Raw genomic sequence first — 27,629 nt, forward strand, 5'->3', positions numbered from 1 at the left:
AAAATTTTTGACTGCTGTTTTTTCATCCCACAATTAATGGGCCATTAGTTTCCTTAATTTTTCCTCTTAAACATTCTTAAATATTTCAAGTATCCATACTATTCCTTTCTAATGATGTTAAAACTAAATGAGTATTGATAAGGCTAATAGTGGTAATAAATATTAGGTTTGTGGTATACTTTCACTAAAATATCCAGGGAGTATATCCAACAAAAGAATAATAATAATTAATATACATGGACCTCTGAGGCATATCTAATTGCTTTTATAAAAATTAAGAAGTGCCAGCCCATTCAATACCCAGGTTGCAGGAGGCAACCGATCAATGTTTCTCTCTCTCACTCTTCCTTTAAAAAAATCAATGAAAAGGTATTTTTAGAAAGTAGAAAGAAATTAAGAAGTATATTCTACAATATGGAGGGACACTTACAAAAGGGGAAGTTTCAAGCTGCTTACTGGTTATGCACTTCCATTGCAGCATTTATGTGGAGAGTTTCTATGGTAACAAAAGTAAGATTAATAACATCATACATACACTGAAGGAAGTGATCAGGATTATGAATTTTTTTTCACAGTTCTACCTTAACCATTATTTCCACTTGTGCCAAATGGAAAGAGAGTCTGGAAATTTTATTATGTGGAAACACTGAAGAGATTTAGTAAGTTGCTTCCTTAAGTTAGGTTTCAAAATTAGGCCATTAAAGACCCAACTTGCAGGACCCTCAAGGTTATCAGTAAGAAAATATAAAGTATGGAGAAACTTTATACCCATTATCTCATTTAATCTTCAACCACAACCCTACTATATACAGAAAAATGGGTTCTCAGGTGTTAAATTATTTGAAAGGTACAGAATAGAAGTCTTTCCAGTTGACACTGCAGGAAAAAGACAAAAGGTACTATTGATGTGTCAAAGTATTCAGACTTAGGTTGGCAAATGCACGAAGCAAGTGGCTACTAGACGTTTATTCATTTCTCCTTGTGAATTGTCCTGAGTTCACTAAAACCATAACTGTGAAAAACTGTAGTGCTTTGGAGGGAAAATAAAGAGATTTAAAAGAGTTACAAAGTTTGACGAATGATTCAAGGGCAATGGCAGTCTTTGGAAAGCAAACCTCAGGATATACCTGAATCATCAAGTGTCTTTCCTACCAGTGTGACTGTATGAATCAAAGAAAACCTGAGTCAAAATTAAACTTCCCATAAGAAATAGGATTTCTGAGATTTTTGGAAAAGCTATATAAATCTCAGAACTCCCCAGGAATTTCTGAATGGCTAAATTCTGTGTAATTTTTGTGTCCACCTTGCTTGAAAGTACATTTCTCTTTCATAAAATTGCTGAAATAAAAGCTGAAAGTTGCACTATCTAAATCTTAGCATGGATTTGGGCCCTAATATAATGCTATAGTTCTTGCTGATAGTTAAACCTATGAAAAGTATTGACTCGCTTTTCTGTGAATAGAGTTGATTGCATTTTACTGCTTTTAAAATTACTAAAAATTCCTTTATTTGACTTAGTCTAAATGCCATCATTATTAACAACAAATTAATAACCTACACACATTACTTTTTTTAACATCAGGTGGAGGAGTTTGAATGCCTCTGCAATGGTGTCCAAGTTATAAAGCATAGGACACAGTATGAAGCTATCTGCAATGGGAAGCAAGAAGGGTGAACAGCCAAGTAAAACTGGCCCCTCAGATTTGTTACTTGACCTGGCCGTTAAGTGGTTAGTCTAAGGCAAGGAGCTTCTGGACTTTTGAATTTCACAAACCAGTACAATTTCAAATTAAATTTTGGAGACTGACAAAAAAATTGTCAACCTTGTGTTTGTTTTAACCTCTTTACTTTAAAAAATAAAGTACATCAATTACTGCTTCCACTCACTATCATTTTATAAAACAAGCAATTTAATACAACCCCCAAAGAGAAGATAAAATCTCAGACAATATAAGCCAGTTCTTTCAATTAGCATAATTAGTATCCTATTTTTAAAAAACCACCACATATTTATTTTATGCAATATTAGTGGAATGCGTGTTGTGGGACCTGCATCTGAGAATCAACAGTCCAAAGCAAAGATTCCAAACACTGATCCTTAGGTAAGAAACACCTAAGAAGCTTTAAAAATAATGAATCCTGGGCTTCCTTCCAGATTTATGGAATCAATCTCGGGAGTTAGATGCCCAGAAATTCTAATGTAGAGTTGAGTCTGGGGACAATGATCCATAGTATATATAAACTTAAGCATGATTTAGGCAGTTCTCGGTAACAGTAATGTTAAATCTGGTCCACCTGGGCAAAAGAAGTTCCAGGTAGAGAGCTTTTAGGAAATCAAGTAGAGTTGTGCTTGGGGTTCAGATGTCTATTTATTTGCAGATATACTAAGAACAGTACATCTCACCTCAAAGGATAAGGTGTACTAACAACAGTGGTTATGTCAGGATCTGGAGTGTTGGTAGGAACTAGGAAGGTAGTAAGGCCACAGTTCTGCAGGGGGATTAAAATACTACACAGGCAAGATAACCAGTCAGAAACTAAAGCAAGACGTAGGTTTTTACCTGGGACCACCATGGCATATAGAGTGTTGTTACTTAGAGTTACTAACTCTCATAGCACAGGTTTGGAGAATGTGATTTATTCTAAACCCTGTGATTTTAAATCTCTGTAAGAATAAGCTAAGAAAGTGCTTGGCACAGTATTTATGCATAATAAATGCTCAATAAATGTGTTGGGTAAAGTCAATTTTACTTCAAGACTATTTTTAGAAATGTACTTTTCTTCTCTTGGAAAAGGTTTTAAAATTTAGGGAGATATACACAGTTAAACACAGGATAGAGTAATAGGTTTAATGTCACACTCATGATTTCAGCACAGGAACCTTTTCCTTGCTGAAAAAAGAAGTCAAAACAAGAGTAAATAATACACATTTTTTTGTCAGTCATCAAGAGCTATAAAAGAGGACAATATTGTGTATGATTTTTTTAAGTCCCCAATATTTGAATACAGTTGACATTAAGTTTTCAATAACAGATTTACTTTCCAAATGTTTTTCTTAAGTTGATTTATATATTAACTAGAGGCCTGGTGCACAAAATTTGTGCACTGCGGGGGGGGGGGGTCGTCCCCTCAGCCCAGCCTATGCCCTATCACAGTCCAGGAGCCCTGGGGAATGTCTGACTGCCAGCTTAGGCCTGCTCCCCAGGGCAGTCGGACATCCTTAGTGCTGCTGTGGAGGCAGGAGAGGCTTCCACCACCACTGCTAAGCCCAGCTCAGGGCTTCTGACTGAGCAGCACTCCCCCTGTGGGAGCACACTGACCACCAGGGGGCAGTTCCTGCATTGAGCGTCTGTCCCCTGGTGGTCAGTGTGCTTCATAGTGACCGGTCATTCTGCCGTGTGGTCAATTTACATATTAGTCTTTTATTAAGTAGGATGTTGTTGTTTTTTCAGTTTATGCCTGTTCATTTTGAGAGACCTCATTGGCAGATGAAGGTTAATCAACGACTGAACATTTGGGCAGGGCTGGGCTGGAAGGGGTTATGGGGGGAAAGGGGGATATCTGTAATACTTTCAACAATGAAAATAAATTTTTTAAAAAATAAAATAAATAAATAAAAGTCAGGCCAGAGAAAGAAAAAAGCAAACCAAGATTGAACACTTGCCACCAGTGACACCTGTAGAAGATAGACTACCACAGTAGTCTAGAGTTCTGATCCTATAGCCAGACTGCCTGGGTTTGAATCCCACTCCCACCTCTTGCTGGCTCTTCAACCTTGCCCACACTACTTAGTCTGTCTCACTTTTGTCATCTGTAAAGTGGAGGACAATAATAATATCCACATAGTACAGTTTTTATTAAAAGTAAATGAACACATGTAAAGCATATATAGTAAATGTCTGATATGTTAGTTACTTTTTCTAATTTGGAACTATTAAGTACTAACATACAATGAACAAGCAAGCTGCATCACACATTGAATATGTCAAAAATCCTGATATTATCCTACATAATAAAAGGCTAATATGCAAATTGTCCCCTTGACCAGGAGTTTGACAGGGAGTTCAACCAGGGGGCAGGACTGGCCAGCCAACCACCTATGGCCCTTCCCCCCGCCCAACCCAGCACAATCAGCCCCAATTGGCCCTATCAGGGTGGGCCGGCCAGACCCCACCTGTGCATGAGTTCATGCACCAGACCTCTAGTTTTAAATAAAGTTTGAAAGATTTTTTTTAAGGTGGCATGTGCCCCAACTCTTAATTTAAAAATGCTACCAGGTGCCCTGGTTTGGCTCAGTAGATAGAGCATCAGTCTGAGGACTGAAGGGTCCCAGGTTCGATTCCAGCCAAGGGCACATGCCCAGGTTGTGGGCTCGATCCTCAATAGGGGGCATGCGGGAGGCAATCAATGATTCTCTCTTATCATTGATGTTTCTGTCTCTCTCTCGCTCTCCCTTCCTCTCTGAAATCAATAAAGAAATATATATTTTTTTAAATGCTACCAGGTGAGGTTAATAGTGGAAAAAGCAAGCTATCATGGCCTGAACATCTATACACGTTCCTAGTGGATATGCCAAAAATGCAAGGCCTTGACTGTTCTTTACCAGAGGACCTTTTGGTTTTTAACTTTTCAAAGGAGTTCTGTGTTGCCTGGCCAGTGTGGATTAGAGGTTGAACATCAACCTATGAACCGGGAGGTCACAGTTCCATTCCTGGTCCAGGGCACACACTTGTGGGCTCAATCCCCAGTTGGGGGGGGGGGGGTGCAGGAAGCAGCTGATCAATGATTCTCTCTCATCATTGATACTTCTATCTCTCTGCTCCCATCCTCTCTAAAATCAATAAAAATGTATTTTTAAAAAGAATAAGTTTTGTGTTGTCATCCATGATATAAATTTTTGAGAAGGAATGATTGCCCTTCCTTAAAACTATAGATACAGATTATAGATTAGATGCTGCTAACCCTCCTACAAGGCATAGGTCTGCTCCCTATCTGCTTTAACAAAGAATTTTCCAGCCCAAATGTTAATACAGTCAAGGTTAAGAAACCCTAGTCTATGCTTCTTCTGAAAAGTACATTAGTAATACAGAGACTAGAAGCCCAGAAAATATTTGAAAACTACTTAGAACAGGAATACTCTGAAGAACTGACCTGGGTAGGAAGAGAAGGTGAAAGAAGCAAGGTGTGCCCTTTATGAGCCCTCACAGACTTAAAAGACACATATATAATCAAGATGAAGCTAAGAGTGTTTTAAGTTAAACTTTAAAGGATGAAAAATGGGGGTGATGAGATTCTGGGTAGCATGCTAAAAAGATGACAGCTGCCAAAACCTGAAACTAGGAATGAGCACTGAATGTTAAGAAACACTAGTAAGGGAGACTCTTGACCCCCATGATGAACAGTTTTGGTATGAGGAAAAAGAATCTGAGCATTTTAACAGTTTTAAAATTGTAATATATCCAAGTAATATTTAAGCTTTCTCCCTCAGATAAAGCTTATGGGGACTGGGGTAAATGTTATTTATAAACAAGACAATAGGCCCAAAACGGAGTCACTTATGCTAAACCCCACATCACCAAACCAAGACTTTTGGCTCTACCAGAAATGGAATCTTAAACCAGTCAATCGGGAATCGCCTGATCAGCACCAGTCAGGTAACCTGCCTGAAAGACCCTAGTCATCCCCTAAAAGAGAGTGACCTTGCAATAACCAGTCAGCTTTCTGTCTACCATAACTTCTTTGTTCCTGCTCCCTTCTGCCTATGGAAGTCTCATTCTGTACAGCTCACTGGAACTCCTTTCTATCCACTAGATTGGATGCTGCCTGGTTGAAAAATCTAAACTAATAAAAGACAAAGATGCTAATTGACCGTACTTTCGCTATGCCCCAAGCCACACCCAACAGCCAATCAGAGCAACTATATGCAAATTAATCCAACCAAGATGGTGGCCGGCAGCCATGGAGCTGGAGCAAGCAGGAGGCTTGGTTGCCCGGGCAATGGAGGAAGCCAAGCTTCCCGCCTGCCCTGAGCCAGCTGTGGCCTCCGCTCATGGCCACAAAGTTTCAATTATAGAAGACAAATAAATCCCAGAAACCTGCTTCCAGCCAGCCTCCACTGGGAGCCTGGGTGGCCGGGGGTTGTGGCCAGCCTTCAAACAGCCCTCAGCCCCTCACCAAGGCTGGCCACACCCTCCTGAGGTGAGGGTCCCTGCTGGGGGGCTTAGCCAGCCTGAAAACGGCCCTCAGCCCCTCACCCAGACTGGACAGGCACCCCAACAGGACCCCCCCACCATGAAGGGGCTGTAGCTAGCCTGCAAACAGCCATCAGCCCCTCACCCAGGCTGGCCAGGCACTCCATATAATAAAAGGATAATATGCAAACTGACGCTAACAGCAGAACCACTGGTAATGACTGGTCACTATGACACACACTAACCACCAGGGGGCAGATACTCAATGCAGGAGCTGCCTCCTGTGGTCAGTGCGCTCCCACAGGGGGAGCTCTGCTCTGCCACAAGCCAGGCTGACGGCTGCCAGTACGGTGGTGGTGGGAGCCTCTCCTGTCTCCTCAGCAGCGCTAAGGATGTCTGACTGCAGCTTAGGCCTGCTCCCCGCTGGCAAGTGGACATCCCCTGAGGGCTCCCGGGCTGCCAAAGGGATGTCTGATTGCCAGCTTAGGCCCAATCCCCCAGGGAGCGGGCCTAAACCAGCAGGTGGTCATCCCCCAAGGGGTCCCAGACTGTAAGAGGACACAGGCTGGGCTGAGGGACCCCCCCCCCCCCCAGAGAGCACAAATTTTTGTGCACTGGGCCTCTAGTCACTAAATAAAGACAGTAAGATCTTTAAAATTTACTCAATTTTTTTGGTTTCTCTTTGGTTTCTCTGGCATTCTTTAATGTACTGAATAGAAAGTAATCTTAGTACAGTTAGCACTCTATGGGAAGTCTGATTACTTAGTTACTGCTGAGGAGCTAAAGCAGATACTTCTTTTCATGAAAGTCTTAGAAATAAAAATAACCAATAAGAAATAAGTCCCTGTTTCTAATATAACATCAAAGTTGAGAGGGTCAGTGTTGAGTAGTTACTCAATCTATAATATCACTTTCTTGCCAGCATGATCAACTCCTTTGCCCTTCTCTCATTTTGCTGTACTTCTAATAAAATCCCAACCCTGGTTATTTCCAGTTGTCTACTTCCTCTATGTGCCCATAATCCAGTTAGCTCTAGGTGGTTAGAGAAAAATAGCATGCATACTGCTGGGTCTTACTTTTTAATTTTGAGTGCAAACTCATGAGAGCTTTTACGGTTATCCTTCAATCCTATTATGTTTTCCTGGTCTGTTCACTGTCTCACTCTTCACAATGACTATTTGCCACTTTCATCTTTCCTTTCCTCATTCTTAGCTGTTGATTTAGATTTTATTTTGACAGGGAAAACTGAAGCAATCTATAAATAACTGCCATATCTTCACATCATTAAACCTTCGGCCTGTATTCTGCCTCCCCTGTTCCATTGGTCCCTGCTCCTAAGATCAATTCCTTCATATATGCACTTCTAAATTATACCTGCTCCTGTGTTACAGTTTTCCCTTTCCTCTAGATCTTTTTCATTCATAAACATCATCCTGTAACACCATTGATGCCAAAAAAAATAAGAAGAAGAAGACAAAACCAATAAAGTTATGCCCTAGCCAGTTTGGCTTAGTGGATAGAGCATCAGCTTGCAGACTGAAGCATCCTGGGTTCGATTCTGGTCAAGGGCACATGCTCAAATTGCAGGCTCGATCCCCAGTAGGAGGTATGCAGGAGGCAGCCAATCAATGATTCCCTCTTATCACTGATCTATCTTACCCTCTCCCTTCCTGCTTAGGGGTACGGTAACAATTCCTTCTCCTTGCCCATTAAAACAGAAGTAATAACAGCTCCCAAATGTTACCAGCTAGTTCCAGAGCAATACATCATCCACTTTGGTTACAAACCCAGCCGGGTGCACGAAATTCCCTCAGCCCAGCCTGCACCCTCTCCAATCAGGGACCCCTTGGGGGATGTCCAACTGCCGGTTTAGGCCCGATCCCACAGGAATCGGACATCCCTCTCGCAATCTGGAACTGCTGGCTCCTAACAGCTCACCTGCCTGCATGCCTGATCACCCCTGCCTCTGCCTACCTGCCTGATTGCCCCTAACTGCCTCTACCTGCCGGCCTGGTGGCCCCCAACTGCCCTCCCCTGCCGGCCTGATCTCGCCCCCAACAGCCCTCCCCTGCCAACCTGGTCACCCCCAACTGCCCTCCCCTGCCTGCCTGATTGCCCCTAACTGCCACTGCCTCGGCCCCACCACCATGGCTTTGTCTGGAAGGAATTCGGACGTCCGGAAGATGGCCAGTCGACTGGTCTAATTAGCATATTACCCTTTTATTATTATAGATAGATTATACAGGATAGGATTGCTTAAATGAGGGGTGGGGGAGGCTTTTTTCAGCAGGAGGAGATGCTCTTGGCAGACAAAAATACATAATCCCTATATCCGGACTGATAGCCATATGCACTATACTGCCAAACTGGTCATTAAAAAATGAACCGCTTTCTTACAGCTTACACCAAACAGCTGTTGCCCTTAAAACCCCTCCTAAGCCCCCACCTTAGGTTCTGCCTTCGCAGTTCACCCAGATTTGGTTCTGATTGGCTGGTTTCTATGCCAGTCAACGTCAAAAGCTCTACCTCCTAGGCAGCCATTGGCTCCTCGCAGTTCACCCAGATTTGGTTCTGATTGGTCAGTTTCTATGCCAGTCAGCATCTCCAGGCCTATCTCCAGGCCTGATCGGAGAGGCGGGGTTGATCAGCAGACATAGTGCTTCCTACAAAGTAATTCATTAACTAATATCTGTTGAATATATGAATGACCCCAATGAAGAGTTTAGAAATTGTTGGGTAAATCAGATACCATTATAGGCACTTAAAAAAAAAGGAGGAGAAGGATTTGAAGTCACAAAAACCTGGGTTCAAGTTTAGCTTTGTGTGACTAAAGTTAACCTTTCTTATTAGTTTCATCTTCTGTAAAATATGACTATCACCATTTACTTCATTGAATTGGCATGAAAATAAAATAACATCTACCAGAGTGCCATGCACACAGACACATTCCAAATTCTAAGTTCCTCTCTTTCACAAATTCAACTCTTTCAAAAAGACATTTGGCCAGAATTATATAAAATGCCTCAAAATTATTAGTTAACTTACTTAAGACTTTTTTTAAAATGACATAACACAGTAAGGTAAAATAATTTTAAAGAGATGAGGAAAATGATAAAGAAAAGAGATAAAAGATGATACCAAGAATGAATCTATAAACAAAATGCAGAAAAGAAATACAAAATACTTGCTAACAGTTTACCAGAAATCTGACTGTAAATTTCTTAACAGCAAAGTTCAAACTAGGAAATGCAAATACTGTAATCATAGCAAACAGTTTCTACACAATAAAAAAGCTTAAGAGAAAGTTCTCCCAGGAGTCTCATAGAGAACAAAGTCCTCATGGTAAACTGACCACTTGTTAGGACCTTCAAAAATATAACCTCTGCACATACACTGATGGCTAAGTTCTCAACAAAAACAATTCCATAAAGGTAGTCTAACATCCACAGTAAGAATGAAGGCTCTGAATACAGAAAGACCTGGGTTTATATCCTTGTTCTACCACCTACTACAAAGTAGTTTCGGACAAGACACAACCTTTCTGGGCCCTCCAAAGTAAGATACACTGACTCAAATATAGTAAGTATTCAGCGAGCATTAGATTATTCCTAGTAGTATACTAAAAGCAATTCAATGGGAATAGAAAAAGGATATGATGCACTCCAAGTGCAAGGCACTTTCTAATGTCCTGATTTAACATAAGAATAGATTTTAGAACATGAACGCAATAGTTCTCAAACGTTGGTATTATCAGAATCATGTGGGTATTTTTCTTCTTCTTTTTTTTAATATATTTCATTGATTTTTTACAGAGAGGAAGGGAGAGGGATAGAGTTAGAAACATCGATGAGAGAGAAACATCGATCAGCTGCCTCCTGTACACTCCCTACTGGGTATGTGCCCGCAACCAAGGGGCATGCCCTTGACCGGAATCGAACCTGGGACCCTTGAGTCCGCAGGCCAACGCTCTATCCACTGAGCCAAACCGGTTAGGGCTGTGGGTATTTTTCAAAAATACAAATTCCTGGGCCTCATTTCCAGAGAAAGCTTCATTCAAGAGGTTAGAGTAGGCTTGGGAGAGTTTGTTTGTTTTGTTCTTACTGCTTTTCAATTCCTGAGATGATTCTAATTATCATCCAGATTTGAGGATTGCTAATTAACAACATTTCTCAGCCTGTGTTAACCACAGTCACCAAGGAAATCTTATAAAATTCCAAATGGCTGACCACCTAACAGCCCCAGTACTTAATGAATCAGAATCTGCAAATCACACCAGCCAAATGACCAAAAGCTAACTGAAATAAGAAAGGAGTTACTGTTGTTGTTCAATTAAAGGGTATAAAAACCTACAAAATAGCCCTGGTCAGGTAGCCCGGTTGGTTGAAGTGTCATCCCATACACCAAACAGGCTGTGTGTTCAATTTCAGGTCCAGGGTACATACCTCTGTTGTGGGTTCAATCCCCAGTCCAGTTAGGAATGGGAGGCAACTGATCGATGTTTCTCCCTCTCTCTGAAATCAATAAACATATGCTCAGTGAGGATTTTTAAAAATCTACAAAATAAATCAATAACCTCTGGACTATCAGAAGTTGAATGTAGGGATGATCAACATTTTACCTAACAAAGACAATTAGGATAGATAAAAAAGAACTAGGTTCTCAATTTGGATAATAAAGTCAAACAACTAAGAAAGAGGGGGAAATAATGGAACTTCTATTAACATAACTGACATTCAATCTATACCAGTGGTTCTCAACCTTCCTAATGCCGCGACCCTTTAATACAGTTCCTCATGTTGTGGTGACCCCCAATTTCATTGTTACAAACTGAACATAAAGCATAGTGATTAATCACAAAAACAATATGTAGCCCTAACCAGTTTGGCTCAGTGGATAGAGCATCAGCCTGCGGACTGAAGGGTTCCAGGTTCGATTCCGGTCAAGGGCATGTACCTTGGTTGCGGGCACATCCCCAGTAGGGGATGTGCAGGAGGCAGCTGATCGATGTTTCTCTCTCATCGATGTTACTAACTCTCTATCCCTCTCCCTTCCTCTCTGTAAAAAATCAATAAAATACATATATTTTTAAAAATACGTAATTATATATGTGCTTTCCGATGGTCTGAGGCGACCCCTGTGAAAGGGTCGTTCCACCCCCAAAGGGGTCGCGACCCACAGGTTGAGAACCGCTGATCTATACTATAAATGAGTAAATAAGTACCACCGCAACATTTGTAATCTTTCATCACTAAAAAAGAATATTGCTATTATTCTTCTTAGAATAAAACTGAAGAACCAAAATATCTTCGTTACAAGCATTAACTAAATTCTGCAATAAAATTTAGGATTCAAAAGGTCGTATATCAATTATGCAGAAGGTTTTCATTATTTTTAAGTATCTCCTAAACCTCAACTCTCCTGGCCTTTCAGAGCTGAAATACTTTAGCAACATAAGAAAGCCTTCTATCCAGATAATGAAAAGTGCTGCCATCAGCCCTAGTCAGTTTGGGTCAGTGGTAAGAACATCAGCCCTCAACTGAAGGGTCCCAGGTCGATTCCCATCAAGGCATGTACCTCGGTTGTAGGCTTGATCTCCAGCCCTGATCAGAGCCCATGTGGGAGACAACCAATCGCTGTATTTCTCTCACATCGATGTTTCTCTGTCTCCCTCCCTCCCTTCCACTCTGTAAAATTCAATGGAAAAATATCCTTGGGTGAGGAGTAACAACAACAACAAAAAAACCAACACAATGAAGTACCACTATGATGGCTATAATCAAAGTCAGATGATACCAAGTTCTGGAAAGGATGTAAAGAAATCAGAACCATACTAGTATATTGCTGGTGGGTATATAAAATGCAGAACAATCTGGGAGTTCCTCAAACAGTTAAATATAGTTACCATATGACCCAGCAATTACACTCATAAGTATATGCCCAAGAGAAATAAAAACGTATGTCCACACAAAAACTTATCCACAAATGTTCACAGCAGTATTATTCACAATCGTCAATATCAGAAACAACCCAAATGTCCCTCAACTGATGAATGAGTTAATAAAATGCAGTATATGCATACAAGGAAGCATTATTCAGTACAAAAAAAAAAGAATTACTAATAAATACTACAACATGGATGAATCTTGAAAACATTATGCTTATTGAAAACTGCCAGCCCTGGCTGGTGTGCTAAGTGGTTAGAGCATCGGCTCAAGCACTGAAGGGTCATGAGTTCAATTACCAGTCAAGGGCATGTACCAGGGTTGCAGGTTCATCCCTGGCTCACATGGGAGGCAACCAATCGATGTCTCTCTCTCACATCAATGTTTCTCTCTCTCCCCCATTCCTCCTTCTCTTCCTCTCTCTCTAAAAAGCAGTGGAAAAAATATCCTCAGATGAAGATTTTTTAAAAAGAAAGAAAAATGCCAATCACAGCTCTCTGCTCCTCCTGTTCAACAGACAGCCAAATTTTCCTGCACAGGGTCAGCCGTAACTCTTGAGACAGGATGGTGGTCAGAGTGAAGAGATATGGCCCTACTGAACGCCTGGTCACCAGGGCTGCTTTTAACTCTGGCAAAGCGGACATTGTCACCATCAATGACCTCTTCATTGACCTCAACTACATGGTCTACATGTCCCAGTATGATTCTACTCATGGCAAGTTCAAAGGCACAGTCAAGGCTGAGAACAGGAAGCTTGTCATCAATGGAAAGTCCATCTCCATCTTCCAGGAGCGAGATCCCACAAATACCAAATGGGGTGATGCTGGTGCTAAGTATGTTGTGGAGTCCACTGTTGTCTTCACTACCATGGAGAAGGCTGGAGCTTACTTGAAGGGGGCATCCAAGAGGGCCATCATCTCTGCCCCTTCTGCAGATGTTTGTGATGGGTGTGAACCTTGAAAAATATGACAACTGCCTCAAGATTGTCAACTATGAATGCTTCCTGCATGACCACTGCTTGGCCCCTCCTGGCCAAGGTCATCCATGACAACTTTGGCATTGTAGAGGGGCTCATGGCCGCAGTCCATGTCATCACTGCCACCCAGAAGACCGTGGATGGCCCCTCTGGGATGCATGATGACTGATGGACTGCCAGGAATATCATCCCTATTTCTACTAGTGCTGCTAAGGCTGTGGGCAAGGTCATCCCTAAGTTGAATGGGAAACTCACTGGCATGGTCCTCCATGTCACCACCACCAATGTGTTGGTTGTGGAGCTGACCTGCCACCTGGAGAAAGTTGCCAAATATGATGACATCAAGAAGGTAGCAGGTATCAGAAGGCCCCCTTCAAATGCATCTTGGGCTACAGTGAAAACTAAGTTGTCTCCTGCGACTTTAACAGTAACACCCACTCCTCCATCTTCGATGCTGGAGCTGGCATTGCCCTCAATGACCACTTTGTCAAGCTCATTTTCTGGTATGACAATGAATCTGGCTACAGCAACAAGGTGATGGACCTTATGGTCTACATGATCTCCAAGGAATAAGAGCCCCCTGGACCACCACCCTCAGTGAGAGGAAGAGAGGCCCTCAGCTGCTGGGGAGTCCTTGCCCCAAATCAATCCCCCAACACATGGAGAATCCCCTGACCTCCAGTGTCCATGCCAGATCCGCTGAATAAGGGGAGGGGCTTAGGGAGTCCTACCTTGTCATGCACCATCAATAAAGTTCACTGTACCAAAAAAGAAAAAGAAAAATGCCAGTCACACATATAAATGTATGATTCCATTTATATGAAACTAGAGGCCCAGTGCACAAAAATTTGTGCACTCAGGGGGAGGGGGGTCCCTCAGCCTGGCCTGTGCCCTCTTGCAGTCTGGGACCTCTCAGGGGATGACCACCTGCTGGCTTAGGCCCGCTCCCCAGGGGACTGGGCCTAAGATGGCAATCAGACATCCCTCTGGCAGCCCAGCAGCCCTCGGGGGATGTCCACTTGCCAGCGGGGAGCAGGCTTAAGCTGCAGTCGGACATCCTTAGTGCTGCTGAGGAGGCAGGAGAGGCTCCCACCACCACTGCTGTACTGGCAGCCATCAGCCTGGCTTATGGCTAAACAGAGCTCCTCCCATGTGAGAGTGCCCTGACCACCAGAGGGCAGCTCCTGCATTGAGCGTCTGCCCCCTGGTGGTCAGTGTGTGTCAAAGTGACCAGTCATTCCCAGTCCTTCTGCTGTTAGGGTCAGTTTGCATATTACCCTGTTACTATATAGGATAGGGGCCTGGTGCACGGGTTGGGGCCGGCTGGTTTGCCCTGAAGGGTGTTCCGGATCAGGGTGGGGGTCCCACTTGGGAGCCTGGCCAGACTGGATGAGAGGATGATGGCTGTTTGCAGCTGGTCACACTCCCTTCAGGGAGGGGGTCCCCACTGGGGTGCCTGGCCAGTCTGGGTGAGGGGCTAAGGGCCATTTTCAGGCTGGCGGGTGACTGAAGCTCCCAACCTCACCTTTTCTTTTTCTTTTTTTTATTCTGGGATTTATTTACCTTCTATGGCTGTCACTGGAGCTGAGAGCCGGCTTTAGCTCTGAGGCTCGGCTCCAGCTCTGAGACCTCGGCTGCTGAAAGCAGGTATCTGGGCTTTGTTTAGCTTCTATAATTGCAACATAGTTGCTTAGAGTGCAAGCTCAGAGCCCATCAGCGGCAGGCGGGGAACCTTGGCTTCCTCCTTCACTGGAGCAAGCAAGCCTCCTGTTCGCTTCAGCTGCCTGGTTGCCGGCCGCCATCTTGCTTGGCAGTTAATTTGCATATCTCGCTGATTAGCCAATGGGAAGCATGTCGGAGGTGCAGTTAATTACCACGTTTGTCTATTATTAGATAGGATGTCCAGAATAAGCATATATTTTGAGGAAGACTAGTGGTTTCCTAAAGCTGGTGTTGGAGGAAAAAGGGAAATAGAGTATGACTCCTAATAGGTACTGGCTATCTTTTTAGGGCAATAAAAAGTCACAGAAAAAAGACCTGTGGTCAGGGTTAGGAAGGAGAGAGGAATGAGTAGGTAGAGCACAGAGGACATTTAGGGCAGTGAAAAATTAATCTGTATGATATTGTAATGGTGATTATATGTCATTATACATTTGTCTAAACCCACAGAAAGTATAACGCCAAGAGTGAACCCTAATGTAAATTATGGACTTTGGGTGATAATGATGTATCAATGTAGGTTAATTAATTATAACTCTGGTGGGGGTTGTAGATAAGGGGGGAAGGTATGCATATATGCGGTCAGGAGACATATGGGAAATCTCTGCCTTCTGCTCAATTTGGCTGTGAACTTAAAACTGCTCTTTAAAAAGTAAATGAAGAAAAATCAATGGTTGGAGTGGTGAGAGATGAACAGGTATAGGCAAAAGGGAGTAAATATTTTTTATTGTAGTAAAATCGTCAACACAAAATTTACCATTTTAACCATTTTAAGTTTACAATTCAATGATATTAAGTACATTCATATTGTTGTACAACCATCAACCATCATCCATGAGCAGAATTCTTTTCATCTTCAAAACTGAAACTCTATACCCATTCATCAATAACTCATTCCCCCTTCTCCCTGGCCCCAGCAACTGCCATTCTACTTTCTATTAATTTGACCACTCTAGGTACCTTCTATAAATGGAATCATCCAGTATTTATCTTTTCATGACTGGTTTAATTTCATAATTTAGCATAATGTCTTCAAGGTTCATCCATATTTGGAGCATATGCCAGTATTTCCTTCCTAATTTTTTTTTATATATATATATTTTATTGATTTTTTACAGAGAGGAAGGGAGAGGGATGGAGAGTTAGAAACATCGATGAGAGAGAAACATCAATTCAGCTGCCTCCTGCACAGTCCCCACTGGGAATGTGCCTGCAACCCAGGTACATGCCCTTGACCGGGATCGAACCTGGGACCTTTCAGTCCGCAGGCCGATGCTCTATCCACTTAGCCAAACCGGTTTCGGCCTTCCTAATTTTTTTAAGGCTTAATAATATTCCATTGTATCTATATACCATTTGATTATCCATTTGTATGTTGACAAATTCCTGGGTTCCTTCTACCTTCTGGCTACTGTGAATAATGCTATGCACATAGATGTACAAATATCTCTTTAAAACTCTGTTTTCACCCTAACTGGTTTGGCTCAGTGGATAGGGCGTTGGCCTGCGGACTGAAGGGTCGCAGGTTCGATTCTGGTCAAGGGCATGTACCTTGGTTGCAGGCACATCCCCAGTGGGGAGTGTGCAGGAGGCAGCTGAATTGATGTTTCTCTCTCATCGATGTTTCTAACTATCTCTCTCCCTTCCCCTCTGTAAAAAATCAATAGAATATATTTAAAAAACAAAAAACAAACCTCTGCTTTCAGGCCACAGAGGATTTTTAAGAGATGAAGCTATTCTATATGATCTTGGAATGGTAGACACATGGCATTATACATATCAAAACCTACACAACTTTACAGCTCAAAGAATAAACCTTAAGGTATGCAATTTTTTAAAAAATCATTGATGGTAAGAGATCAACCAAAGGACGTGTATGCATGCATATAAGCATAACCAATAAACAAGACACTGGGGGGTAGGGGAGGCCGGGGGAAGGTCAAGGGGGAAAAAAATGAGACATATTTACTACTCTTTGTAATACTTTAAGCAATAAACAAAATTTTAAAAAAATCATTGAGAAAGTAAAAGGATACCAAGAAAGAATACAGATTATGTTAAGAAAATATAACTATATTACAAATGCATAGGACAACCTCACTTAGGAGGATGAGAGGAATGTTGCTGACCTAAGTAACTTAGAAAATGAGGATTATGTCAGACTAAAGGAAAAAGGAGCTACAATTAAGTACTGTACTTTAGTTGATAATGTTGGTTCCTAGGGACTATAAGTTAATAACTCTGATATTGCTATAAATATATACTGAAAAGGAACAAGTAAGCAAATGGATATCAGTTGAAGGGAATTAAGAATGGGACTTTGCCCGGCCGATGTGGCTCAATGGTTGGCCGTTGACCTATAAACCAGGAGGTCACGATTCAATTCCCGGTCAGGGCACATGCCCGGATTGCAGGCTCGATCCTCCTTGGGGGTAGTGCAGGAGGTAGCCAATCAAAGATTCTCTCTCATCATTGATGTTTCTATCTCTCTCTCTCTCTCCCTTCCTCTCTGAGGTCAATAAAATATACATACAGGCAGTCCTCGGGTTACGTTGGATTCGATGTTTCATGGTTACATCACCATCTCCCATTTATTTACTAAAAAAAAAAAAGTTCCATCGTTTCAACATATGTACATATGTGCTTTGTTTTTTTATTATTTATTTACCACTAGTAAGGTCAGGAATTGTTATCTTTCTTTTAAATTTTTTTTTACTGTTCCACTTCATTACTGCTATATATGTGCTCCATGTGAGTGACGTAGGTACCTATGTAGGTGGGTTCCGGCTACGGCAAAAATCGCGTTATGTCACGCCATAGGAACGTATCTCCAACGTAACCCAAAGAACTACTGTATTTTTTAAAAAGAGTGGGAGTTTAGAGATAAACAAGAAAATAGAAGGATACAAGTGGTAGTGGAATAAAGTTGAAAGCATCCGTAAGAACTCAGATTTAATTTAATATAAATACGATGGTTACATATAGAAATATTTGTAGATATGTGTATAAATGCAGATTAATATACACACATATATTTCTTTGTTTTATCAGCTGAGAGAGACTAAAGAAAATTAAATACCAGTAGCACAAGCACACTTAACACCCAGATCTTGGTTTCTAATACCATTCTCCAATAAAGAAACCAGGGCTCTTTGAAAAAAGTTGATGATTCTAGGACTTAGACAGGAAACATGCAAGATGAGACTGGACCATCTTGTAGTCCCCAAAAGTAAGGGAATTTTAAAAATCATTTTTTATGGAGATAATGTTACAGGCACAGGAGCCACCTAAAAAAAGCTCCCAATGGGTAAAGCTGGAACAATCTGAGCAATAAAATAAATGAAATAGTAATGGATTATAAACCAAAGTATAAAATAAATATCCCTGAGTCCTTATTGATATAAACAAATGATTGGATAAATAAATGTAGAAGAAAAACAAATATCCCATTCAGAAGAATTCCAAATAAATTATGTAGATACTCCACCCTAAAAGAGAGAAGCATTAACTTCTAAATATAAGCTGCACATACTGACTTCCTTCTAGAGAATACAGTATAGATAGAGTGGGAAAAATAACTTGACAGCCCTGGCCAAGTAGCTCAGTTGGATGGAGTGTAGTCCCAATACGCCAAAGTTGTAGGTTCAATCCCTAGTCAGGGCACATATAAGAATCAACTAATGGGTGCATGACTGGGAGGAACAAGAAGTAAATGTCTCCTATGTGTCTCTCTCTCAAATCAGTAGATTAAAGTCATAATTTTATAGTGGAATAACCTAACAAACACAATTTCAGCCAGATGACCAACATCAGTATCTGATAAATCATAAAATGGTACCTTTGAAATTATGTGATGAAAATGGCATGATAATTTTTCCCAAAAACTTATAACTTCAGTCTGATATGATTTTTTGGATAAATTCCAATAAAGGGGCGTCATATACCTGACCAGTACTTCTCTAAACTCTCAAGGTCATCAAACACAAGGAAAGTCAAAGGAAATGGCACAGGCAAGATGTGCCTAAAGAGATATGACAACTAAATGGAATGTGGAACAGAAAACAACATAAGATAAAAACTAAGGAAATCTTGCCTGGCCAGTGTGGATCAATGGTTGAGCACTGACCCATGTACCAAGAGACCATTGGTTCGATTCCCCGTCAGGGCACATGATTAGGTTGTGGGCCCTATCCCCCACAGGGGGCATGCAGGAGGCAGCTGATCAGTGTTCTCTCAATGTTCTCTCTCTCTCTCCCTCTCCTTTCTTCTCTAAAATACATAAAAACATAATTTTTTTTAAAAAGAAAATTACAGATATCTAAGTAAACTGTGAACTTTAGTTAATAATAATGTATCACTATTGGTTCATTAACTGTAACAAATTATAATAAGTTGTAACCATTCTAATGTATCAATTTAAAGAGGGGGAGGGGGGGAAAGTAAGTGCTCTTAACTCTCTGGAGGCAATTTTGTAGCTCGGTATTTGTTATATTTAGGTGACTAAGAGACCTGGGTAATTATAGGATATCTTTATTGTTTCCAACATTCAGCAAATCTTTCCACTTGCAAAATAAACTTCTGGACTTATTTTAGGGCACTTCCATCAGTCCCTGCAGTGCCTTCACTCAGTCTGGGGTCAGGTCAACTTCACCACATCCTGTCCAACTGGACACTTGCTCAAAACACTCATCTGCTCTGGAAGGTGGTATCAGCATGGTATGGTGTTTCAAGCAAGCAGCAGCCCACAGATTCCAGCTAAGATACATAAGCCCTTCACTACCAGGCCTCTTGAAATGAGGATAGACTGTGTTAGACCCCTAAAGGCTTCATCTCTAAAATATCTGCTCTGTCACTTATATGATGGCCTTTTCTTAACTCCTAGGACAGTGATGGCGAACCTATGACACGTGTGTCAGAGGTGACACGCGAACTCATTTTTTTGGTTGATTTTTCTTTGTTAAATGACATTTAAATACATAAAATAAATATCAAAAATATGTCTTTGTTTTACTATGGTTGCAAATATCAAAAAATTTCTACATGTGACACAGCACCAGAGTTAAGTTAGGGTTTTTCAAAATGCTGACACGCCGAGCTCAAAAGGTTCGCCATCACTGTCCTAGGCTATCATTCACATATACAGAGAAGATATATCCATATCTTCCACAAAGCCATCATTAACTCACTGGGGACAGAGACCATAAATGCTACGTTCTGAGGTGTATTCTTCCTTTCTAATGGAATCCTGATTTTGTGCAAGTGGCAAAACGCCCAACTTTGAACAGTGAGACCGAAGGGGAAGTTTGTTATGGAGACTCTAGGAAAGCTTTAGCCTTCCCAATAAACACACAGATATAGCTGATGTGGTTCCTCTCCCCTCCTCCTTTCTTCGTCACACCCCCCTCCCCCCGAAAATACAGATATGATTGGAGCTGCACCACCTGGCAACCCTGAGGGAAAGTCCAAAACAGCTGCACAGATGCTGAACTTGTTAGTGTTGAGTTCATAAACCCATGCCAGTGACTGCCTACTTCCAAATTTCTTGTTATATAAGAAAAATAAATTATTTTTTTAAGTACCTGTTTTTTAAAAAAATCAAGTGCGGCTCCCAACACCATAAATAGCCATGATAAATGTGACTTCAAAAGAAAGACTTCAAAAGAAAGACTATAGTACACCTCAAAAAGAATAGTACATCTCCTTTCACAACAGGATTGGGAAAGAGGTAGGGGATCTGAACAATTCCAGGGTAAAAATCACACAAAATTCCTTAAAAGGACTAAAAATTTTATGCAGGTAGACCTTAATCCTGATAAACATCTTTTCAGCGTCCTGGGGTCACTGAATATGTATGGAAAGTCTCTAACATGAAAGACAGGAACCAAAATTCACAAAGAGGAAAAGAAAGGAAAAAAAGAGCACCTTGGAGGCTACAGGTATTATTCAAGCATAAGAAAACTAAACACAAAAAAAATAAAAACTATCTTTGAGACCTAAATAGACACTTCTCCAAAGTGGACACACAATCCTACCCTGGGATCCTGAGTCATGGCTTAACTAATAATAAGTACCCATGGGAAAAGTTTTTTTAAAAAATTTTTTAAGCTATTTACTACAGCGGTTTTCTATTACCTTGATTTTTATCATTTATACTAGAGAAAAATCTTAACCAACCCCCATTAACATTTGTCAAAAATCTCCTTAACACTGTATTCACTGAAATCAATCTTTTGCTTTCCCAATTCATTCTCAATTTACATTATCCTTACATATACTTACATCAATTAATACTCAAAGCATGTAACAGAACATTCACTGTTCTCACTTTTAGAATCCATAGAGCCATATCAGTAATCATTTGCACTTAAATTAAGGAAATGGGAATTCCAGTTCTAAATAAATTGAGATAAATTTCATATGCTACAACTAGTTATATGTCCAGATTGTAGAACGGATCTCAAACCTATTAGAAATACACATGCTGAGGGGGGGAAAAACTTAGTCCCCAAAATATAATGGGATGATAGTTACAGTAATTTACTGATTCCCTCATTCAACCAACATTTCAGTACTTATAATATCCCTATTCCTTTTCTACAAATTAGGTATACAGCAGGGATATAGCAGGAACAAAAAGATGATTTTTACTCTCTAGAAACAACAAAAATAATGAAGTGCCAAAAATAGGAAAATCGGCCCTGGCTGGATACTCAGTCAAGGCTGCAGGTTTGATCCCCAGTCAGGGCACATACAAGAATCAACCAATGAATGCATAAATAAGTGGAACAACAAATTGGTTTCTCTCTACCCCCTCCCTTTCCTCTCTCTAAAATCAATATTTTTAATTGTTCTTATTTTTAAAAAGGGAAAAATCTGACCCTATACATTTATGCTTTTTCAAACCATAACAAATACTATATTTCACATATATCATGAGGTATTGTTTAAGTCTGATGATCAAGCTCTCAAGACCTTAAGAAAAAATTGCTCCTAAGCAATTATTAATGACTAATTTGGATTCTATAGGAACATTTTACAAAAACTTTTATTATTCTAGACTTCCTCCTCTTAGACTCCATACAAATTCTAAATGCTGAATCCCACATTACAAAAAGCAGTCATATATCATCTTACAAAGAGGTGGGTTTCAAAGAACTATAAGGAATGTGACCTCAAAAGAAAGACTCTGGCCAGTGTGGCTCAGTGGTTAAACATAAACCTATGAACCCGGAGGTTATCTGTTGATTCCTGGTCAGTGTACATACCCAGGTTCTGGACTCAATCCCCAGTAGGAGGAGGCAGCCAACCAATGATTCTTTTTCATCATTGACTAGAGGCCCTGTGCACAAATTCATGCACGGGTGCGTTCCCTTGGCCTGGCCAGTGATCAAGGCCTATCAAGGGGGCCAGCTGGCCAGAGGGAGGGACCCCAGGAGGTTGGCCAGTGGGCCCCCAATTGGGGGGGGTGCAGGAGGTTGGCTGTGGGAGCACACTGACCACCAAAGGGGCAGCTCCTGCATTGAGCATCTGTTCCGTGGTGGTCAGTGCCCATCATAGCCACTGGTTGACCAGTCGTTGCGGCTGTTCTGTCATAATGGTCGCTTAGGCGCATATATATATATACACACATATATCTTATATTTTTTTATATATATATTTATATGTATATATATATATATATATATATATATATACACACACACACACACACACACACACACACACACACATACACACACACACACACTAGAGGCCCGGTGCACAAAAATTTGTGCACTCGGGGGGAGGGGGGTCCCTCAGCCTGGCCTGTGCCCTCTTGCAGTCTGGGACCCCTCAGGGGATGACCACCTGCTGGCTTAGGCCCGCTCCCCAGGGGACTGGGCCTAAGATGGCAATCAGACATCCCTCTGGCAGCCCGGCAGCCCTCGGGGGATGTCCACTTGCCAGCGGGGAGCAGGCTTAAGCTGCAGTCGGACATCCTTAGTGCTGCTGAGGAGGCAGGAGAGGCTCCCACCACCACTGCTGTACTGGCCGCCATCAGCCTGGCTTGTGGCTGAGCAGAGCTCCTCCCATGTGAGAGTGCCCTGACCACCAGAGGGCAGCTCCTGCATTGAGCATCTGCCCCCTGGTGGTCAGTGTGTGTCATAGTGACCAGTCATTCCCAGTCCTTCTGCTGTTAGGGTCAGTTTGCATATTACCCTGTTACTATATAGGATAGAGGCCTGGTGCACGGGTTGGGGCCGGCTGGTTTGCCCTGAAGGGTGTCCCGGATCAGGGTGGGGGTCCCGCTTGGGTGCTTGGCCAGCCTTGATGAGGGGATGATGGCTGTTTACAGCTGGTCACACCCCCTTCAGGATTGGGGTCCCCACTGGGGTGCCTGGCCAGTCTGGGTGAGGGGCTGAGGGCCGTTTTCAGGCTGGCGAGTGACTGCAGCTCCCAACCTCTCCTTTTTTTCTTTTTCTTTTTTTATTCTGGGATTTATTTACCTTCTAGGGCTGTCACTGGAACTGAGAGCCAGCTTTAGCTCTGAGGCCCCGCTCCAGCTCTGACACCTCAGCTGCTGAAAGCAAGTATCTGGGGTGTTCGGCTGCTATAATTGAAACACTGTTTCAGTTCCAGCTCTGATGGCTGCAAGCAGGTTTCTGGGGATTGTTTAGCTTCTATAATTGCAACATAGTTGCTTAGAGTGCAAGCTCAGAGCCCATCAGCGGCAGGCGGGGAACCTTGGCTTCCTCCTTCACTGGAGCAAGCAAGCCTCCTGTTCGCTTCAGCTGACTGGCTGCCGGCCGCCATCTTGGTTGGCGGTTAATTTGCATATCTCACTGATTAGCCAATGGGAAAGGTAGCAAAGTTATGGTTAATTACCATATTTGTCTATTATTAGATAGGATATGCACACACACATACATAAATATACACACATATACATACATATATGCACAGAAACAATATTAAAAATAACTGTAACCCCAACAGATTCTTTTAAACACAATTTGCAATTTTAAAGCATCTATCATTCTGTCATCAATTAAAAAGTGATTTCTCAAACTATCCTTACCTATTTTATTCCATGAGAAACTTAGTCCATAAATCAGCTAATAATACTAGTAATTAAAGCAACACTGGGGGGATCAAAACTGCATTTTCACAATGAATACCTCTCACCCTCAGAAAATAAAACACTGAAACTAAACTGATATAAAAATATTAAGTCATAGATAAGAGGCAAAGGGGGGGGAAACGGTATAAAACAAATTGCAGGAATAACATGTTAAAAAAATACAAATGATTTCAGAGCCAATAACATTATTAAAGGAACCAACATACTTCTAATATTCTTGCGGAGGTGATCAATCAATACACCTTTCATCTCCTAAAACCCAGAGATTCCACCTAGTACTACCAAAGGATTCAGAGGAGATAATCCCTTCTGCTTAACAAAGATTCCCTTCTGTGGATTTTTAAAGGTCTAAAAATTGAGTTCATTATATGCTAATGCATAACGATTTTTTTATCTCTCTCTCTCAGTTCATTATATGTTAATGCATAACTATTCTCTCTCGCTCTCTCGCTCTCTCTCTCTCTCTCTCTCTCTCTTACACACACACACACTTCATGAATTTGAATAAAGCATTCCCCCAGATGAATCTCTTAACCTGGTCCCACTGTAAACTCCATCACTACTTTCTTTCAGGCATCCTCCACTCAAATTCAAGCCAAACCTAACCACTATACTTAATCAGTCCACCAAACATTTACTAAAGACCCTGGTAATGTTAGGCTCTATGCCATGCAGTGTGCTGAGCTGAGGATACAGCAATGATTCAGACAATGAATAAATAATGAGTAAGACATGATCTCCGCCCTCTATGAACTTCTCAGGAATCCCCACATACAAACCCTCCCTATTCCAAATATCTTTTTTGGTATGTCTGATATACTGTATATAGCCTGAACTAATATATAGAACAGTTTTTGCTTTCTATAAAACAAAAACTGTATATAACCTTTTCTTGCTAGTTTTTAAATGCTGTAGGGATGAGTATTTCCCCCAAAACAGAATTCATTTTTGCTATTGAGCCAAAAATGTTTAAGGACTATAGATTATTAAATAAGATACCAGTCCCAGCCAGTTTGGCTCAGTGGATAGAGCCTTGGCTCACAGTCTGAAGGGTCCCGGGTTCAATTCTGGTCAAGGGCATGTACCCCAGTTGCAGGCTTGAGGCAATCAATCTGTTTCTCTCTCTCTCTCTCTCTCTCTCTCTCTCTCTCTCTCTCTCTCTCCTCCTCCTCCTCCTCCTCCTCCTCCTCCCTCTCTCCCTTTCCTCCTCTCCCCCCCCCCTCTCTCTGTCTCTCCCCTCCATTCTCTCTAAAACTCCATGGAAAAATAAAAATTATTTTTTAAAAAATAAATAAGATACCACTTGCAGGTAGGTACACATAGAAGATACTCATAATTATAAACTTATTACTATTCTCTTGTCTTGTGTTCTGCCTGCAAACTGAGTTAATTTGTAGGAAAAAGTAGGTAGAGTAGGTTTTAAGTTTCCAGCCAAATGCACATTTCATTGACTGGGGGAAAGAAAAGAGTAAATGTTTTAAGATAAAGGCAGGGAAGGGGAATAGAAATGAGAGTTTTACGGAAGTAGCAATGCAGATGAGATATTGGTTAGTGGCAGCTCTCCAGCTCCCACCTTATTATAGTCAGGAGAGAATGGTGTCATAAAAAGGTTTCTTAAAACTCTCACCCTCCTTAATAAATAACAACATCTGTAATGTTGAACATGGCAATTCCTACCAACAAAAGGAATGTAAACCATGACCATTTTCCAAAGATTTGAATGTATAAGAAATACAATAATATAAGGTGGTAGTCCTATAAGAAAGGTAGCATCCAGGGTATCTGGAGAGAGGGGGTTGATAGGAACTGGTTACAGAAGACATTCTGAACAGTAATATCAATGAAGCAAAGAATTTGGAGTTAAAAGAGTAATATCATCTCAAAATAACTCTAGGGCTATTATAAGCCTTCATAAATCTCACCATGCATTGCACAGTACTTCCCTATAAAAACACAAACTTTTATTTTTTAAATTAAAGTGAATTCCTACAGCAGTTTCATAGTCTTTAAAAAAGCAATACAGTTCACATTGATAAAGAAGTTCTGTCAACCTCCTTTAGATATGTGCATTCTAAAAAATTTGAAGTAAAATTAAGCCAGTGTTACAGATGTGATCTATCCATTATAGAATAAAAAAGGGGACCCAATTCCTTTGTTCTAGACAAATCTATTAATGTGGCCTAAGATTCCTCCAATTATTGTGGCAGACAAATCCCCAAAGTATCAGTCAGATACATTCTCAAGAAGTACTTTTAGGTCAGTTCATCCTTCTCCAATCAGTAAAAATTTTCAACCCAAGTACTAACACTTAGCTTTATCATTCTGCTTTCAGCTTGTTTAGACCTTCATGAACTGTTATCTTGATCACCTAATATATGCAAAGCTTTGGTACCGCAAAGACTTCTTCCAGGATGCACTTTTAATCAGCAACCAATATTGTGGGTAATGCAAGGAGTTGTTAATTCAATTGGGCAAACATGCATGATCACCCTACAAGCATTGTTTTAGCCAGTGAAAACAAAGAAAACTAACTGTCCCTACACTCAAAAACTCAAACGTCTAGCCGGCTGGCGTGGCTCAGTGGTTGAGCGTCAACCTAAGAACCAGGAAACATGGTTTGATTCTCAGTGCAGGCTCAATCCCCTGTGGAGGGCATCTAGGAGGCAGCCAATCAATGATTCTCTCTCTTCATTGATGTTTCTATCCCTCTCCCTTCCTGTCTGAAATTAATAAAAAAATTTATATTTTTTAAAACCTCAAAAGTCTAGTACACTTCCAATATAAGTGTTAAAATGGAACTGCTATATAAAGTGCTATGAGGACAAAGATAAGAAATAATTAAAGGGTTAAGACTGGGGTGTTACTTAAATAATCCACTGAATCTATGATCCAATGTACATTTTCAATTTCTTCTGAAAAGTCATGAGCGTTCTTAAATACTTAATTTCCTATCAATACAACAAAAATAATAACGGCATTTAAATTATACACTCTTAAAACTAAGAGCCAAAAAGCTCATAGACCAGGAAACTAAGGCATAAAAAAAAAGGGTTATTAAGCCCCTATAAATTAAGTTAGATATTTAAACCTACCCTCTAACTTCCAGGTTAGTCACCTCCTTTCCCTTGGGGAGCAAATTTTCAAATAAATCATGATATGAATATGATGTGTTCAGCCACATTTTTTTCTTACCTACATATACACTCGTAACTGTACATGGAGTTTTTTTGTTGTTGAACTTTAACTGGCTTCTCAAAAACAATTAAAAAGCCATTTCCTAATAAATAAAACTTTGACTAAACACAGGACTTCTCCAACTTCTAATTTTCTTATTTGTAAGCACAGCCTAATAATTATAACATCTGTGCTTTGTGGAGTCATTAATACATATTTGGATTATCTTTAGTTCAGTCATTCTTCCTGTGATAATAAAGAAATCAACACAATAAACAATGCTTAAGAATGCTACCTAATAATTACATTGCATCCTGAAGAAAGGAAGACACTGCCCACTCTTTGTTTGCTATTACCCAGAACACAGAACAGTGTCCACCTTACTTAAAGACTCATTCGGAACACTAGAAATTCCTTAAAACACAGCTCAAATTTATTATCAGTTCATTCATATCCCTTCACAATTACACATCAAAAGTCTGACACAACCCACTTGACCTATCACT

The 27,629-nt window shown here is 41.0% G+C and overlaps 1 protein-coding gene and 1 pseudogene across 2 annotated transcripts in view; one reads left to right on the forward strand and one right to left on the reverse strand.

The window, feature by feature from the left end:
• The window catches only part of FNBP1L (formin binding protein 1 like), a 118,668-nt gene that overhangs the window by 87,678 nt on the left and 3,361 nt on the right, over positions 1-27,629 (reverse strand). The window lies entirely within an intron of this gene.
• LOC132230789 (glyceraldehyde-3-phosphate dehydrogenase-like) lies at positions 12,698-13,682 on the forward strand (annotated as a pseudogene).

The sequence above is a fragment of the Myotis daubentonii genome, chromosome 3 (assembly GCF_963259705.1).
Source record: "Myotis daubentonii chromosome 3, mMyoDau2.1, whole genome shotgun sequence".
Classification (NCBI taxonomy): Eukaryota; Metazoa; Chordata; class Mammalia; order Chiroptera; family Vespertilionidae; genus Myotis; species Myotis daubentonii.